The sequence below is a fragment of the Syngnathus scovelli genome, chromosome 15 (assembly GCF_024217435.2).
Source record: "Syngnathus scovelli strain Florida chromosome 15, RoL_Ssco_1.2, whole genome shotgun sequence".
NCBI lineage: Eukaryota > Metazoa > Chordata > Actinopteri > Syngnathiformes > Syngnathidae > Syngnathus > Syngnathus scovelli.
The window spans coordinates 13,939,499-13,956,998 of NC_090861.1; the positions used below are offsets into that span (position 1 = coordinate 13,939,499).

At 52.1% G+C, this 17,500-nt stretch overlaps 2 non-coding genes and 2 pseudogenes across 2 annotated transcripts; all 4 read left to right on the top strand.

Annotated features, from left to right (window-relative positions):
- Window positions 1-6,686: 6,686 nt before the first annotated feature.
- LOC125982860 (5S ribosomal RNA) lies at window positions 6,687-6,805 on the top strand. Its single transcript, XR_007486515.1, has one exon. It is a non-coding gene; the product is annotated as a 5S ribosomal RNA (ribosomal RNA).
- An 871-nt stretch (window positions 6,806-7,676) lies between these two features.
- LOC125982822 (5S ribosomal RNA) lies at window positions 7,677-7,795 on the top strand (annotated as a pseudogene).
- Window positions 7,796-11,020: 3,225 nt separating this feature from the next.
- On the top strand, window positions 11,021-11,139 carry LOC125982863 (5S ribosomal RNA). Its single transcript, XR_007486518.1, has one exon. It is a non-coding gene; the product is annotated as a 5S ribosomal RNA (ribosomal RNA).
- An 871-nt stretch (window positions 11,140-12,010) lies between these two features.
- On the top strand, window positions 12,011-12,129 carry LOC125982823 (5S ribosomal RNA; annotated as a pseudogene).
- Window positions 12,130-17,500: the final 5,371 nt, after the last annotated feature.

Genomic DNA, 17,500 nt, shown 5'->3' on the forward strand with positions numbered 1-17,500 from the left:
GTGAGACCAGGGACGCTGGGGGACCGGCAAGGGTTGAAGCAGCCCGGCCGGAGGACGAGTAGACGTCTTGTAGCGGTTACAAATTGAGCAGGCTCTGACGTAATCGCTGGTGTCCACTTCCCAGGTGGGCCACCAGAAACGCTGTGCCACCACGTACCTCGTGCGTGCCGCGCCGGGATGACAGGCCAGGCGTGAGTCGTGCGCCCATTGCAGCACGGACGACCGCAGACCTTCAGGGACGAACAGGCGACCCTCCGGGCAGTTGCTGGGGCCGGGTTGATCGCGTGATGCGGCTTCCACTTGGCGTTCGATCTCCCATGTAAGAGCCGCCACCCGAACTGAGCTCGGGAGGATAGTGGGAGGCGGACCCTGTCCCTCCTCCCCCCCAGGAAACAAACGCGACAGGGCGTCCGCCTTCGCGTTACGGGAACCCGGTCTATAGGAAAGAGAGAACTCAAACCGGTCAAAGAACAGAGCCCACCGTGCTTGTCTTGCGTTCAGCCTCTTGGCCGATCGCAGATACTCCAAGTTGCGGTGGTCGGTCCAGACGATGAACGGAGTGGTGGCGCCCTCCAGCCAATGCCGCCACTCCTCCAAGGCCAACTTGACGGCGAGGAGCTCCCGATTCCCGATGTCATAGTTTCGTTCCGAGGCCGACAGACAGCGAGAAAAGAAGGCGCACGGGTGGAGGCGATCGTCTTGGTGGCTACGTTGAGACAGCACCGCCCCGACACCCACGTTCGAGGCGTCCACCTCTACCACGAACTGTCTGTCGGGATCGGGAACCCTGAGGATGGGAGCGGATGTGAACCTCCTCTTAAGCTCCTGAAATGCCCGTTCTGCCCGTTCCGTCCATTTGTACGGGGAGGCGGGGCTGGTAAGGAAGGTGAGGGGCGCGGCCACTGTGCTGTATCCACGGATAAAACGGCGATAAAAGTTCGCGAACCCTAAGAACTGTTGCAGTCGCTTGCGTGTTTCGGGAACAGGCCATGACGTGACCGCTTGCACCTTCCCAGGGTCCATCTCGATGGATCCCTCACGCACCACATAGCCGAGGAATTTGACAGAGGAGGCGTGGAACTCGCACTTCTCCGCCTTCACGTAGAGCGAATTCTCAAGGAGACGGCGCAGCACCGCCCGTACATGCTTGATGTGCTCAGGGAGCGAGCGTGAGAAAATGAGGATGTCGTCTAAATAAACGAACACAAATTTGTCCAGCATGTCTCGTAGCACGTCATTAATCAGTGACTGGAAAACCGCTGGGGCGTTGGTGAGCCCAAACGGAACCACCAAGTACTCGTAGTGTCCGCTCGGGGTGTTGAAAGCCGTCTTCCACTCGTCTCCCTCCCGGATGCGGATTAGGTGGTAGGCGTTGCGAAGATCCAGCTTGGTGAAAATGGTGGCTCCCTGAAGGCTCTCGAAGGCGGAAGACAGCAGAGGCAGAGGGTATCGGTTCTTCACAGTGATCTCGTTTAGTCCCCGGTAGTCGATACACGGGCGTAGCGTGCCCTCCTTCTTCTTCACGAAGAAGAACCCCGCTCCCGCAGGTGAAGAGGACGGTCGTATGATACCGGCTGCCAGGGACTCCCGGATGTATTCCTCCATAGCCCGGCGCTCAGGAGCGGACAGGGAGTAGACGCGTCCTTTGGGAGGGAAGGTGCCGGGTAACAGCTCGATAGCGCAGTCGTAGGACCGGTGTGGAGGAAGAGAAGTGGCCCTGGCTTTACTAAAAACCTCCTTGAGCTCGTGATAAAACGCTGGGACATTGGGGATGTCGGGACTGTACCTCGGCGGGGCTCTGCTGAGTGGGCTGGTGGCCGCCTTCAGGCACGCCTGATGGCAGCGTTCGCTCCACTGCCGAACAACCCCCACCTCCCAGTCCAGCACCGGGTTGTGCTGCCGCAACCAAGGGTGCCCCAGTATGAGCTGCTGTCCTGGGAGGGAGAGAAGAAAAAACTGGATGGTCTCGTGGTGATTGCCCGAGAGCAGTAACTTAATTGGTTCCGTCACGAAAGCCACCTCGCCGATCAGACGGCCATCAATGGCACGTGCGGGAATAGACGGGCTCAGAGGGAGGAAGCCGACACCCCACTTGCGTGCCAGGCTAATGTCCATGATGTTCCCCTCCGCGCCGGAATCCACCAAGGCCGCCACGTTCTGGTCGCCCGCCGCGAGCTGGACGCGTGCCTGTAGCGTGAGCGTGCTGGGGCTGGGAGAGCCGGTGCTGGTCGAGCTCACGCGGATCCCCCGACGCCGCGTGAGCTCCGGCCTCTTTAACGGGCACCCCGCTACCCGATGGCCCCCCTCCCCACAGTAAAAACACAAGCCCAGTGAGGGGCGTCGACGGTGCTCCTCCGAGGGAACCCGAGCCCCTCCCAGATCCATGGGCTCGGCGGGTGGTGTGGTTGGCGGGTCCCCAGCAGACGGAGGAATGTGACCACACGGGTTTCGCGGGGACCTCCTCTCCCGATCGCGCCGCCGCGTCTGGATCCGCCGGTCTACTCGGGCCGCCAAGTCCATCGCGCCCCTCAGGGTTCGCGGGCGATCGTACGCAACCAGTCCATCTTTCATGTACTCAGCGAGTCCGTTTAGGAAGGTGCTAACGAGCGCCGGCGTGTTCCATCCGCTGCTGCCGGCCAACGTCTGGAACTTAAGGGCGTACTCTGCGACCGATCGGCTACCTTGACGCAGCGTCGCCAGTTCCTCGGCGGCGTCCTCGGCGGCGGATCCCAGGTCGAACAGGCGGAGCAATTCCTCCGCGAAGGCGTCGAAGGAATCGCAAGCCGGGGCCATCCTTTCATATTCGGCCAGGCCCCACAGCCGCGCCTCGCCCGTGAGGTGGGTTAGGACGAACCCGACCTTGGCTGATTCCGACGAAAACGTGATTGGCTGGAGGCTGAACATTATGCGGCAGTTCGTCACGAATGCCCTCACGTGCTTGGGATCGCCGTTAAACTTCTCGATGTTGCCAAGGCGGGGCTCCGGGACGTCCACGAGCGTCCTGGCCTCGGCAGACGAGCGGTGCGGGGGTACCGTGACAGCCGGGGACGCAGCCACCGACAGTCTCTGGAGGGCTTGGGCCATCTCCTGCTGCTGTAGCTGTTGCTGCTGACCAACCTTGATCAGGTGCCGGATGTCGGCAGACAGGCTGCTGACGGCGGTCTCGGCTCGCTCCAGTCGACTCAATGCCGTCTCGTCGTTCGCTGGCTGCATAGCGTTGGTCAGTCTGTACTGTAAGGGAACGGACAGTACAGCCAAGTGCGTAGCGACGGACTTTATTGGAGAAGGGGATGATGGGAACAGCGGGCGCTGGAGCGGCGATCGGGCTGGAGAGGACAAACGATTCTGCGGGGGTTCCAAGTAGTCAAGCGGGTCCGTAGCTTCGGGACTGATGAGCAAGGCAGCATCAAGGGACAGACTGACACTCAGGTCTGCGCTGGCGGCGCTGATATAGTGCTGTCCATGAGCCCGTGGCAGGTGACGGCGATTCCATTGACAGGGGGGCGTGGTCCTGTCGCCGGTGGCACCAGCACGTGACACTTTTCCTTTGGGCATTCGCGTAGAACCCTATTCCAGTTACGGCCAGATTCTTTTAGACTAGTGGTCCCCAACCTTTCTTGCGCCACGGACCGGCTACGCGTCAGAAATATTTTTGCTGACCTGCCTTTATATATATAAATAAACAATAAATCAATATAAATAAATACTACATTTATAATAAGTATATATACCGTTTTTGCCGGTGTATTGGTCGACCTTTTTCGATCCAAAATCGACCGAAAAAAATCGACCTCGACTTATCCACCGAGTCATAAAATTTAACTTCGTATTCATCGCTTCAAATGTGATGGTAACCAAGGCCGTTTCTCATGCATCTCATTGTGCGTTGCACTTAGAAAATTTGAACCGGGCGGCGTGCGCGAGTGCGCGGCCCGCTGGAAGTCGAATGAGGCGCCGCGACCACCTCCGCGGTGCTTATAAACAGCCGATCCGCTCGGCGGGGGCTATTTTCGGCTACTTGGCTCGTGCGCACGGCCTCCCGGATGTGCCGGGCGGGTGCGCGAGCTCGCCGGCCGCTGGAAGTCGAATGAGGCGCCGCGACCACCTCCGCGGTGCTTATAAACAGCCGATCCGCTCGGCGGGGGCTATTTTCGGCCACTTGGCTCGTGCGCACGGCCTCCCGGATGTGCCGGGCGGGTGCGCGAGCTCGCCGGCCGCTGGAAGTCGAATGAGGCGCCGCGACCACCTCCGCGGTGCTTATAAACAGCCGATCCGCTCGGCGGGGGCTATTTTCGGCCACTTGGCTCGTGCGCACGGCCTCCCGGATGTGCCGGGCGGGTGCGCGAGCTCGCCGGCCGCTGGAAGTCGAATGAGGCGCCGCGACCACCTCCGCGGTGCTTATAAACAGCCGATCCGCTCGGCGGGGGCTATTTTCGGCCACTTGGCTCGTGCGCACGGCCTCCCGGATGTGCCGGGCGGGTGCGCGAGCTCGCCGGCCGCTGGAAGTCGAATGAGGCGCCGCGACCACCTCCGCGGTGCTTATAAACAGCCGATCCGCTCGGCGGGGGCTATTTTCGGCCACTTGGCTCGTGCGCACGGCCTCCCGGATGTGCCGGGCGGGTGCGCGAGCTCGCCGGCCGCTGGAAGTCGAATGAGGCGCCGCGACCACCTCCGCGGTGCTTATAAACAGCCGATCCGCTCGGCGGGGGCTATTTTCGGCCACTTGGCTCGTGCGCACGGCCTCCCGGATGTGCCGGGCGGGTGCGCGAGCTCGCCGGCCGCTGGAAGTCGAATGAGGCGCCGCGACCACCTCCGCGGTGCTTATAAACAGCCGATCCGCTCGGCGGGGGCTATTTTCGGCCACTTGGCTCGTGCGCACAGCCTCCCGGATGTGCCGGGCGGGTGCGCGAGCTCGCCGGCCGCTGGAAGTCGAATGAGGCGCCGCGACCACCTCCGCGGTGCTTATAAACAGCCGATCCGCTCGGCGGGGGCTATTTTCGGCCACTTGGCTCGTGCGCACGGCCTCCCGGATGTGCCGGGCGGGTGCGCGAGCTCGCCGGCCGCTGGAAGTCGAATGAGGCGCCGCGGCCACCTCCGCGGTGCTTATAAACAGCCGATCCGCTCGGCGGGGGCTATTTTCGGCCACTTGGCTCGTGCGCACGGCCTCCCGGATGTGCCGGGCGGGTGCGCAGGCTCGCCGGCCGCTGGAAGTCGAATGAGGCGCCGCGACCACCTCCGCGGTGCTTATAAACAGCCGATCCGCTCGGCGGGGGCTATTTTCGGCCACTTGGCTCGTGCGCACGGCCTCCCGGATGTGCCGGGCGGGTGCGCGAGCTCGCCGGCCGCTGGAAGTCGAATGAGGCGCCGCGACCACCCCCGCGGTGCTTATAAACAGCCGATCCGCTCGGCGGGGGCTATTTTCGGCCACTTGGCTCGTGCGCACGGCCTCCCGGATGTGCCAGGCGGGTGCGCGGGCTCGCCGGCCGCTGGAAGTCGAATGAGGCGCCGCGACCACCTCCGCGGTGCTTATAAACAGCCGATCCGCTCGGCGGGGGCTATTTTCGGCCACTTGGCTCGTGCGCACGGCCTCCCGGATGTGCCGGGCGGGTGCGCGAGCTCGCCGGCCGCTTGAAGTCGAATGAGGCGCCGCGACCACCTCCGCGGTGCTTATAAACAGCCGATCCGCTCGGCGGGGGCTATTTTCGGCCACTTGGCTCGTGCGCACGGCCTCCCGGATGTGCCGGGCGGGTGCGCGAGCTCGCTGGCCGCTGGAAGTCGAATGAGGCGCCGCGACCACCTCCGCGGTGCTTATAAACAGCCGATCCGCTCGGCATGGACTATTTTCGGCCACTTGGCTCGTGCGCACGGCCTCCCGGATGTGCCGGGCGGGTGCGCGAGCTCGCCGGCCGCTGGAAGTCGAATGAGGCGCCGCGACCACCTCCGCGGTGCTTATAAACAGCCGATCCGCTCGGCGGGGGCTATTTTCGGCCACTTGGCTTGTGCGCACGGCCTCCCGGATGTGCCGGGCGGGTGCGCGAGCTCGCCGGCGGCTGGAAGTCCAATGAGGCGCCGCAATCTCCTCCGCGGTGCTTATAAAGTGCCGATCCGCTCGGCTTGGAGCTATTTCCGGCCTCCCGTTGGTGCCGGGCGGCGTGCGCGAGCTCGCCGGCCGCGATCTCCTCCGCGGTGCTTATAAACAGCAGCATGCGCACGGCCTCCCAGAATTTGAACACATTTCGTCAATAAATTTCGCATATTGAATTTTGAAGTTTAATATAATGCAACAATTGAGCTCGACTTATACAAAGGATATATCATAAAATCGTAAATTTCCGTCGAATTTTAGGGGGTCGACTTATACACCGAGTCGACCTGTACACCGGCAAATACGGTAAATACGATTAAATAAAATGATACGACTGGCATAAAAACAAATATAAACCACATAAAAATAAAAGTCACCATTACGTTGAATTATTGGGAGCACCGAGCTCGTTTCTCAGAAACGAGCCGGTCCCATCCAGGCGTAATCGGAGACAATGAAACCCGAAGTGGTTAAGGTTTGTCTTTTAATGCAGGATGCTTGGTCTCCATGTGCCGAAGCAGTTTTGAAGGCTTCATTGGCTCGCTCGCTAGTTTCAGGGGCGATTGTGTCTATAAATTGCAAAATGTTGGGTCACCTCACGGCTTACGGCCATACTACCCTGAGAACGCCCGATCTCGTCCGATCTCGGAAGCTAAGCAGGGTCGGGCCTGGTTAGTACTTGGATGGGAGACCGCCTGGGAATACCAGGTGCTGTAAGCTTTTTCTTTTTCTTATGTGCACTTCAATCGTTTAAGAAGCTATTTTTTACAACACCCATCACGAATGGCATCCGGAAACAGCAAGCCTAATTTAAACTCCGACATTGAAACTATAACACGAGTTTGAAAGCTATATTATGTGGTGACATCCACAGCATTGTAGTTAAATTTTTTACCGCTAGAGAGCAGACTATGTACAGTGAGCATGGCTCCCTGTGAACTCAAAGCAGCAGGCTTGACTTGTAAAAGAACCCAACACAACACTTCCATGAAGTAATTGTACTAAGTTCATTTTGTTTTTCCTTATTTAATCACTTCACTGGTTTCTTTTATATCAAACAAATTGTTTTAGGTTATTCACCTGACATGTTGATCCATCAGCTGATAAAGACGCGTCACCATCACATCTGTGACACTCTGATGAAGGCGGAAGAAACCGCCGAAACATGTCAGGTGAATAACCTAAAACAATTTGTTTGATATAAAAGAAACCAGTGAAGTGACTTCCATGAAGTGTTTTTAAACTTTTCAAGGCATTTATTTTGATTCAGCAAAATGCAGGTCGCAACGGCAAATTCGTGCTACCGCATAAAAAGCTGTCAATAACTTTTCATGATAGCCATGTTTCCAGAAAACACCAAAAGCCTTGGAAGAAAGCCTGTTTCGGCCCTGGTTGTAAAAAAAACAAAAAAAAAACAAAAGGGAAGGGTGACCGTCCGGGAATACCAGGTGCTGAAAGCCTTTTTTTTTTTTTTTTTCCCACGTCAATTGTGAAAGGAAACTTTTACCACAGCCATCAAGTCCCGCCGCTGCTTGGCATGGTTTCAGGGGCGATTGTGTCTATAAAATGAAAAATTCTGAGCGGTTTCACGGCTTACGGCAATACTACCCTGAGAGCGCCCGCTCTCGTCCGATCTCGGAGGCTAAGCAGGGTCGGGCCTGGTTAGTACTTGGATGGGAGACCGCCTGGGAATATCAGTTACCGTAAGCTTTTTTTTTTTTTTTTTTTTTCTTATGTGCACTTCAATCGTTTAAGCCAAGAACTTTTTACAGCACCCATCACGAATGGCATTCGGAAACTGCAAGCCTAGTTTGAACTCCGACACTGAAACTACAACACGAGTTTAAAACCTACATTGTGTGGCGACAGCCATAGCATTGCAGTTCACGTTTTTACCGCTAGAGGACAGACTATGTACAGTGAATAAAGAGCATGGCTCCCTGTGAACTCAAAGCAGCAGTCTTTACTTGTAAAAGAACCCAGCACAACACATTGCGCTTCCATGTAGTGTTTTTACCTTTTTCATGACATTTATTTTGATACAGCCAAATGCAGGTTTTGTGCACTTCACTTTTCCGTTGGGCATTCGCGTAGAACCCTATTCCAGTTACGGCCAGATTCTTTTAGACTAGTGGTCCCCAACCTTTCTTGCGCCACGGACCGGCTACGCGTCAGAAATATTTTTGCGGACCTGCCTTTATATATATAAATAAACAATAAATCAATATAAATAAATACTACATTTATAATAAGTATATATACCGTTTTTGCCGGTGTATTGGTCGACCTTTTTCGATCCAAAATCGACCGAAAAAAATCGACCTCGACTTATACACCGAGTCATAAAATTTAACTTCGTATTCATCGCTTCAAATGTGATGGTAACCAAGGCCGTTTCTCATGCATCTCATTGTGCGTTGCACTTAGAAAATTTGAACCGGGCGGCGTGCGCGAGTGCGCGGCCCGCTGGAAGTCGAATGAGGCGCCGCGACCACCTCCGCGGTGCTTATAAACAGCCGATCCGCTCGGCGGGGGCTATTTTCGGCCACTTGGCTCGTGCGCACGGCCTCCCGGATGTGCCGGGCGGGTGCGCGAGCTCGCCGGCCGCTGGAAGTCGAATGAGGCGCCGCGACCACCTCCGCGGTGCTTATAAACAGCCGATCCGCTCGGCGGGGGCTATTTTCGGCCACTTGGCTCGTGCGCACGGCCTCCCGGATGTGCCGGGCGGGTGCGCGAGCTCGCCGGCCGCTGGAAGTCGAATGAGGCGCCGCGACCACCTCCGCGGTGCTTATAAACAGCCGATCCGCTCGGCGGGGGCTATTTTCGGCCACTTGGCTCGTGCGCACGGCCTCCCGGATGTGCCGGGCGGGTGCGCGAGCTCGCCGGCCGCTGGAAGTCGAATGAGGCGCCGCGACCACCTCCGCGGTGCTTATAAACAGCCGATCCGCTCGGCGGGGGCTATTTTCGGCCACTTGGCTCGTGCGCACGGCCTCCCGGATGTGCCGGGCGGGTGCGCGAGCTCGCCGGCCGCTGGAAGTCGAATGAGGCGCCGCGACCACCTCCGCGGTGCTTACAAACAGCCGATCCGCTCGGCGGGGGCTATTTTCGGCCACTTGGCTCGTGCGCACGGCCTCCCGGATGTGCCGGGCGGGTGCGCGAGCTCGCCGGCCGCTGGAAGTCGAATGAGGCGCCGCGACCACCTCCGCGGTGCTTATAAACAGCCGATCCGCTCGGCGGGGGCTATTTTCGGCCACTTGGCTCGTGCGCACGGCCTCCCGGATGTGCCGGGCGGGTGCGCGAGCTCGCCGGCCGCTGGAAGTCGAATGAGGCGCCGCGGCCACCTCCGCGGTGCTTATAAACAGCCGATCCGCTCGGCGGGGGCTATTTTCGGCCACTTGGCTCGTGCGCACGGCCTCCCGGATGTGCCGGGCGGGTGCGCGAGCTCGCCGGCCGCTGGAAGTCGAATGAGGCGCCGCGGCCACCTCCGCGGTGCTTATAAACAGCCGATCCGCTCGGCGGGGGCTATTTTCGGCCACTTGGCTCGTGCGCACGGCCTCCCGGATGTGCCGGGCGGGTGCGCGAGCTCGCCGGCCGCTGGAAGTCGAATGAGGCGCCGCGACCACCTCCGCGGTGCTTATAAACAGCCGATCCGCTCGGCGGGGGCTATTTTCGGACACTTGGCTCGTGCGCACGGCCTCCCGGATGTGCCGGGCGGGTGCGCGAGCTCGCCGGCCGCTGGAAGTCGAATGAGGCGCCGCGACCACCTCCGCGGTGCTTATAAACAGCCGATCCGCTCGGCGGGGGCTATTTTCGGCCACTTGGCTCGTGCGCACGGCCTCCCGGATGTGCCGGGCGGGTGCGCGAGCTCGCCGGCCGCTGGAAGTCGAATGAGGCGCCGCGACCACCTCCGCGGTGCTTATAAACAGCCGATCCGCTCGGCGGGGGCTATTTTCGGCCACTTGGCTCGTGCGCACGGCCTCCCGGATGTGCCGGGCGGGTGCGCGAGCTCGCCGGCCGCTGGAAGTCGAATGAGGCGCCGCGACCACCTCCGCGGTGCTTATAAACAGCCGATCCGCTCGGCGGGGGCTATTTTCGGCCACTTGGCTCGTGCGCACGGCCTCCCGGATGTGCCGGGCGGGTGCGCGAGCTCGCCGGCCGCTGGAAGTCGAATGAGGCGCCGCGACCACCTCCGCGGTGCTTATAAACAGCCGATCCGCTCGGCGGGGGCTATTTTCGGCCACTTGGCTCGTGCGCACGGCCTCCCGGATGTGCCGGGCGGGTGCGCGAGCTCGCCGGCCGCTGGAAGTCCAATGAGGCGCCGCGATCTCCTCCGCGGTGCTTATAAAGTGCCGATCCGCTCGGCTTGGAGCTATTTCCGGCCTCCCGTTGGTGCCGGGCGGCGTGCGCGAGCTCGCCGGCCGCGATCTCCTCCGCGGTGCTTATAAACAGCAGCATGCGCACGGCCTCCCAGAATTTGAACACATTTCGTCAATAAATTTCGCATATTGAATTTTGAAGTTTAATATAATGCAACAATTGAGCTCGACTTATACAAAGGATATATCATAAAATCGTAAATTTCCGTCGAATTTTAGGGGGTCGACTTATACACCGAGTCGACCTGTACACCGGCAAATACGGTAAATACGATTAAATAAAATGATACGACTGGCATAAAAACAAATATAAACCACATAAAAATAAAAGTCACCATTACGTTGAATTATTGGGAGCACCGAGCTTGTTTCTCAGAAACGAGCCGGTCCCATCCAGGCGTAATCGGAGACAATGAAACCCGAAGTGGTTAAGGTTTGTCTTTTAATGCAGGATGCTTGGTCTCCATGTGCCGAAGCAGTTTTGAAGGCTTCATTGGCTCGCTTGCTAGTTTCAGGGGCGATTGTGTCTATAAATTGCAAAATGTTGGGTCACCTCACGGTTTACGGCCATACTACCCTGAGAACGCCCGATCTCGTCCGATCTCGGAAGCTAAGCAGGGTCGGGCCTGGTTAGTACTTGGATGGGAGACCGCCTGGGAATACCAGGTGCTGTAAGCTTTTTCTTTTTCTTATGTGCACTTCAATCGTTTAAGAAGCTATTTTTTACAACACCCATCACGAATGGCATCCGGAAACAGCAAGCCTAATTTAAACTCCGACATTGAAACTATAACACGAGTTTGAAAGCTATATTATGTGGTGACATCCACAGCATTGTAGTTAAATTTTTTACCGCTAGAGAGCAGACTATGTACAGTGAGCATGGCTCCCTGTGAACTCAAAGCAGCAGGCTTGACTTGTAAAAGAACCCAACACAACACTTCCATGAAGTAATTGTACTAAGTTCATTTTGTTTTTCCTTATTTAATCACTTCACTGGTTTCTTTTATATCAAACAAATTGTTTTAGGTTATTCACCTGACATGTTGATCCATCAGCTGATAAAGACGCGTCACCATCACATCTGTGACACTCTGATGAAGGCGGAAGAAACCGCCGAAACATGTCAGGTGAATAACCTAAAACAATTTGTTTGATATAAAAGAAACCAGTGAAGTGACTTCCATGAAGTGTTTTTAAACTTTTCAAGGCATTTATTTTGATTCAGCAAAATGCAGGTCGCAACGGCAAATTCGTGCTACCGCATAAAAAGCTGTCAATAACTTTTCATGATAGCCATGTTTCCAGAAAACACCAAAAGCCTTGGAAGAAAGCCTGTTTCGGCCCTGGTTGTAAAAAAAACAAAAAAAAAAACAAAAGGGAAGGGTGACCGTCCGGGAATACCAGGTGCTGAAAGCCTTTTTTTTTTTTTTTTCCCACGTCAATTGTGAAAGGAAACTTTTACCACAGCCATCAAGTCCCGCCGCTGCTTGGCATGGTTTCAGGGGCGATTGTGTCTATAAAATGAAAAATTCTGAGCGGTCTCACGGCTTACGGCAATACTACCCTGAGAGCGCCCGCTCTCGTCCGATCTCGGAGGCTAAGCAGGGTCGGGCCTGGTTAGTACTTGGATGGGAGACCGCCTGGGAATACCAGTTACCGTAAACTTTTTTTTTTTTTTTTTTTTTCTTATGTGCACTTCAATCGTTTAAGCCAAGAACTTTTTACAGCACCCATCACGAATGGCATTCGGAAACTGCAAGCCTAGTTTGAACTCCGACACTGAAACTACAACACGAGTTTAAAACCTACATTGTGTGGCGACAGCCATAGCATTGCAGTTCACGTTTTTACCGCTAGAGGACAGACTATGTACAGTGAATAAAGAGCATGGCTCCCTGTGAACTCAAAGCAGCAGTCTTTACTTGTAAAAGAACCCAGCACAACACATTGCGCTTCCATGTAGTGTTTTTACCTTTTTCATGACATTTATTTTGATACAGCCAAATGCAGTGTTAGAGATTTGCTCACTCCAACTTATTTTGCAAGAACCAAACAGAAGACAAGCAAGTTCTTTTAGACACCTGCAGGTGGAGAGTCCATTCGTCGCTGTCTGAACAGCGATTATCGAATGAAGTCTGAAAGGTCTCCTTCCTGCAAGGGCATATTTATTAGGAGGAACAGAGTGGGGGTATGAGTGGGCTGAATAGAAAGCCCTTGTCCTCTAGTCTAAACATCTCAGGGGATGTTTTACGATCTTGTGATAAGGAGGACAAGGTAAGGTATTTATTACCTGTTGCATTCCAACATAATCCTATGATAAAGATAACCTGGAAAACCCTAACATCTCCCTCCTGTTTTATCATATGATTATGCTACCCCAAACAACAAAGACAAGTAAGAAAAAAACACATATATATGTATAATGAAGAAAGAAGAATAGGAAAAATAAAAACAACAAACAATGATAGCAACACTTTCCAGTGAAGATGAGGCATTACCTTAATACCCCAGATCAAACTTATTGTGTAAGCGAAAAACCTGCTGGCCAGATGTTATTAGCAGCAAAATTCTTACACGGTCCCTTTGCCTTAAGGCGACCAGAATGCTATCAATAAAAACAAAAAGAAAAACAAAGAAACAGTACATCAGCGTATCCATTACTTGCGAAGCATATTTGATGGTCAAATCAACAAGTTTCCGTAATACATGCTCAACAGAACAGCATCTACGCAATCCACGTCTCATTATCATTATCACATCTGTCACGTCTAAGAAGTTGTATATGTGCTCGCATTTTCGTCAGCTGCTGATGTTCTAGTCTGTAGGTGAGGTCTGTCACACACACTGGCGCACACGCTCGTGTCCAGTTGGCAGGCAGCATCGGACAACTCTCGTGACCACAAAACCATGATCCGTACTGAACAGGCACGTGCACTCATAGGATGCAGGTGAGGCAGTGCCTCTGAACTTCTGAATGAAGTAGGTCCCGTCCGATGGTGCAGCCATGTTGGTAGTAGAGCCCTTACACCTTGAAAACGGCTCTCTCATCCTGGCACACAGCGGTGATGTCCAAAGCTCCCATCCAGTTTCCTCCTGGAGAGCAGTCATCGTTAATGCATTTGTGGGTCCTGCAACCTTGGGTGCAACATGTGTAGTCAGCAAGACTTGGAATGGTCCCTCCCGTCGTGGCTGGCCCAGTTCCTTCCTTTAATGACCTCGATGTAGACCCAGTCTCCTGAATTGATGGGGTTGTCGACCTGTGAGGAGGAAAGATCAAGCGGCAGTAAATTTGTCTTTGACACAGTTTGAGCGTCCTGATCATATAATCTGCCAAGGACTGCTCTTCATCTGTTGTTTGCAACTCTCGTAGTCAATTGTAGTGCCCATTTAACTGGCAAATAGGAATGTTTGCGGGAAGAGTTTGAACACTTCCTAATGATTCCCTTTAACCAAAAACTATTTATGACAGGGGCGTTCCCATTTATTGCCTCCTGGTTTAAAAGAGATTGTCTTACCCATGCCTTCTTTCTCCTCACACGCTCGCATCCACACAGGGTGTGAACACACACACACACGCACACGCACCCACGCAGACAAAGAGATTCTAATCCATCTCTCATGTAGCTTCTCTTGATAGAATCTCCTATCGGTAACTGTATAGCAGACGTTTTAGCATATAATCCCATACTCTGCTCTCTCACTTCTACTTTTTCATGTCGGTGCAGTCGTAGGTGGCCCCTATTGCAGTCATTGTCTTGTTAACTGTCGCCGTGTGGCTCCTATGCATGATTGTGTGAATGTCAAAAATTGAACGTACCTAACTTTCTGACCATCCAACCTCCACTGTGGTGCAAAAAAACTTACTATTGTATTGAGTAGGTACATTGAGCAACCTAGCTTCCTCCTGACTGCCAAATGTCCTGTTCTAAAATTTATATAACTCGACCTCTACGTCTTAAGCTTGATGAGCCAAAATATAAGATCTTGCTCTTGTTTCCTACCGTTTTAGCCTATTTGTTTTATCCAAATCCGTTCAATCTCTGATTATAATCTGTACCCCTACGTATTTTTCAAATTTTTAATTATTTATTTATCAAATCTCCTCAGTTCTGTCAAACTCAGTGCACAATGAACCTCCCTTCCACTTTGAACCAAGCTTCACCAAATTTGGGAACGCCGTAGCAAGGAGTGCGATTTGGTTGTCAGACACTCCAAGTCCATATCTTTTTGCCGCACTTCACCCTATCAAGTTGGTGTTCTTTTGTTGTTGCTTCAGAGCGACCTCATCCATCACTCTTGAATGAGTCCATTGTTCAAATGAGTCAATTTTCATCATTGTGAGTTCCTCCGCTTTTCACTGTCTTTTCTCGTCCCCGAGGATGTTGTATTTCCTCTGGAGTGTACTTGTCCTCCTCCAAGCACAACAGCAGTCTTTTCTTGTCCTTCGCCAAAGGTCAAAGGTGCTTCAGAGCCAGGCACCATTTTGTAGTTGTTCACGGCTGCAGGCGAAGTCTCGGATTGGGTTTCAGGGACTCTGACACTGAGAATGACAGACTGGTTTGAACACTTGTAAGACTATCTCCAAATATAGCTGCTTCCATCAATTTGCTGGTAATGTTTGTTTACCAAACTTCAAATTCTCCTAATAACAGCGGTCTCGTTTTTATATCGTAAATCCTGCAACTCATCCTATTTTTGAGCTACATTTTATCTATAGTTCCAATTTAATCAGACAGTATGTTGTCTTCTGTATCATTATTGAAGATCAACTCATCGAGGTCTGCTTTCCACATCAAGCCCTGATCTGTATGTCTTGACCTCTCACATGTTATTGTCATGCTTGCTCAAAAATGTGATTTAGAGTATGGTGCTGTGAATTCTCAATCTCCCCAATGAAATTGGATCCCACCTCGTAGTTCTTATCTTTCTCATGTTCCTGTTAGCCTGCAATTGTCCAAATCAAAAATGTTTTCTTTTAACTGTCTTTCTTTTGAACCTCTAAATCTCTCGTGTTGCTAAACTATCTACACCAGAACAAAAAATTTACCACAATATAACACCAAATGTATTCGAAAATTCATTGTCATAAAGTGTTGTATTATTACTATCTTCCACTATCTGTCCTACTCACTCCCCCCCTTTTGAGGCTTGGCAACGCCCATGCCTCACACCTTGACAAACTTTTTGGGAGAATGCGTTCTTTACTACATACGATTCCATCATCATTTAATTTGACTTTCTTTCCAAAACGCTTCTCAATTTCTCAGTTCACACATCTTCTACATGTGTTACTGGTTCTCCAGTTTTTTTTGTTTTTTTTTTTCTAGTTAATTATCAATCCAAAAGCTACGTGTTTCTTTCTAACATTCAACCTGCTCAAAATCATTCTTTCATCAAAGTCGCTCTACTAATTTTCCATAGTAGTCGCCAACAACTTCAACCATTCAACCTGTAATTTCTTTTCATTCAGGCTATCATTCATCAATGTTCATTTGCATCTCACACGCAGTCTCCAAAAAGGAGTCTTTCTATCACATTGGTCCCAATTCATCCAAGCTCACCACACAACATTCATATATCATTTCCAACTCAGGTTTCCTGGTAGAACAATCCACCAATTCAAAAAAAAACTTAACTAAAACAAACAATTGGCAAATTAATCTGAATTTTTTTTTTTCTTTGTTTTTAAATTTGAAGAACTCAATCTCTCAGATTTAGCTTGCATTTAGAATTTTGTATAATCTTATAACACAACCAATCAATTATTCCTATTAAATGTAGCATTGCAAAATCTTAAATTCACAATTTAGCTTCTTCCAATTCTTGAAAGCATGTTCTGTCATTTTTTCTTCTTCGAATTTTTCATGTGGGCTCGACACTTAACATGCACTAGTGTGGATTAGTTTCTGCTTGCAAACAGATTTCTCTCTTTTTCCTCTCATTTTTATCTTTCAAAATCATTTCTGTTCTGCGGTGCAAATTGGATAGACCACAGTCTAGCAAAAAAATTTTTTTATACTAAAACTTTAGCCAATGTTCATCATTTTAACATATACGCACACACATGCACAGCTCTCGCATGCAAAAGGTAGTTCCCAGCAACAATGATTCGTCACAGGCTGGCCATTTCCTGTGGTCGATCATGAGCTGGTCCCTCCCATGCACACGAGGACAGCACATTCTAATTTTATTTATTTATCTTCTAGAAGCAAGTTGCATTTCTTTACCACTTGATTTGCATATTTTAACTTCAGTGTAACACAATTTGAGCTCTAGTCATTTATAATTTGGGCATACAAACAGCATTGTCATACTTCTTGGATGGACAGGATTTCTAATAATCTAAAAAAAATTCTAATAATCTGACAATGACATGTTTTGCTGTCATATGGGCATCTATTCTTTCTTTCTCTGTATGAGCATACATAAGCGTTCAAAGAGGAGGAAGCTTGTCATGCTAAAAATTTTGCTTTTCTTCTGCTACTTCCTCCACCCTTTGATTGATATTGTTTTGCAAAACGACACTCTCGTGCGAAGTGTCCTCGTCTCCCACAGTTCCAACAGTTGTCAGAATCTCGTGGGGGTTTTGAATTATATGGCGGCCTGCGACCTTGTTGGCCTCTACCTCTCCCTCTAACCTGCTGGGACCCTTGGAAGAAGACTGTTGTATCTTCATCTAGTTCATCATCATCATTATCTAGATGAAATACATCAGAACTTTTGCCTTTTTTGATCACTTTTTCAGCATGTCTGGCCCATTGCATAGTTGTTGTCACACTTGCAACATCCACTTCCACCAAATGTTTCCTCACCCAGTTGCCTATTTCAGGGCGGAAATTAGTGAGGAGCGCATTTTTAAGCTGTTGTTGATAAGCACTCTCAGCTGTATCATTGAATGGGATGCCACTATGCACCCTGAATTCTTTTTCAAATCTCAATTGAATGGCGGCCTCATCACTATTCAACTTTCTATCTTTTGTCTTTTGGATTTGTTCTCTTCTTTCTTGTGAAGCTTTCAACCACATTTTAGCACAAT